Below are 565 nucleotides of genomic sequence, written 5' to 3'. Positions count from 1 at the left end.
GGGGGTGGGGTGTTAAAGAGCGATTTCTATATAAATAGGTCTTACGTGGGTTAGTCAAAATTAATCAGGATTTTAATATGAATATTTAATATCGAATACGTAAAAAAGCAACAACAAACAAACAAAGGAATGAAGCTTCCTTGGTCGCAGCAAATTTTGACAAGCAACTAGGAAGTGGTTCAATCATTGAGGTGACCAAACGTTTATTTTAATATATATATTTCATTCACTTTATAAGATAGTATTGTAAAGATTTTCATATATTATATAAATAGAAAAACAATATAATCTAACACGAATTATATATGATATGCATAAACACACAAAATTAGTAATTTAATCAATGATATACATTTAATTTTTATTTTTTTCTTTCAAAGTTACTCTGGGAACAACTTCAGACAGTTGCATTTTGAAGTTTGACAACTTTAGATATTCACGTTTGTAGTCTGGCCTTTGAAAGCGAAGATTAGATAATTTTGCCTAAAATTGGTATGGTTTGCAAAAGTCATGTTCGGACATTTTTTTTAAAATTAAAATTCTAGACTTAACAATAATAATAAGT

Source organism: Solanum tuberosum, unplaced genomic scaffold (genome assembly GCF_000226075.1).
Source record: "Solanum tuberosum cultivar DM 1-3 516 R44 unplaced genomic scaffold, SolTub_3.0 scf00412, whole genome shotgun sequence".
Lineage (NCBI taxonomy): Eukaryota > Viridiplantae > Streptophyta > Magnoliopsida > Solanales > Solanaceae > Solanum > Solanum tuberosum.
Note: the sequence above shows the minus strand (reverse complement) of the source record.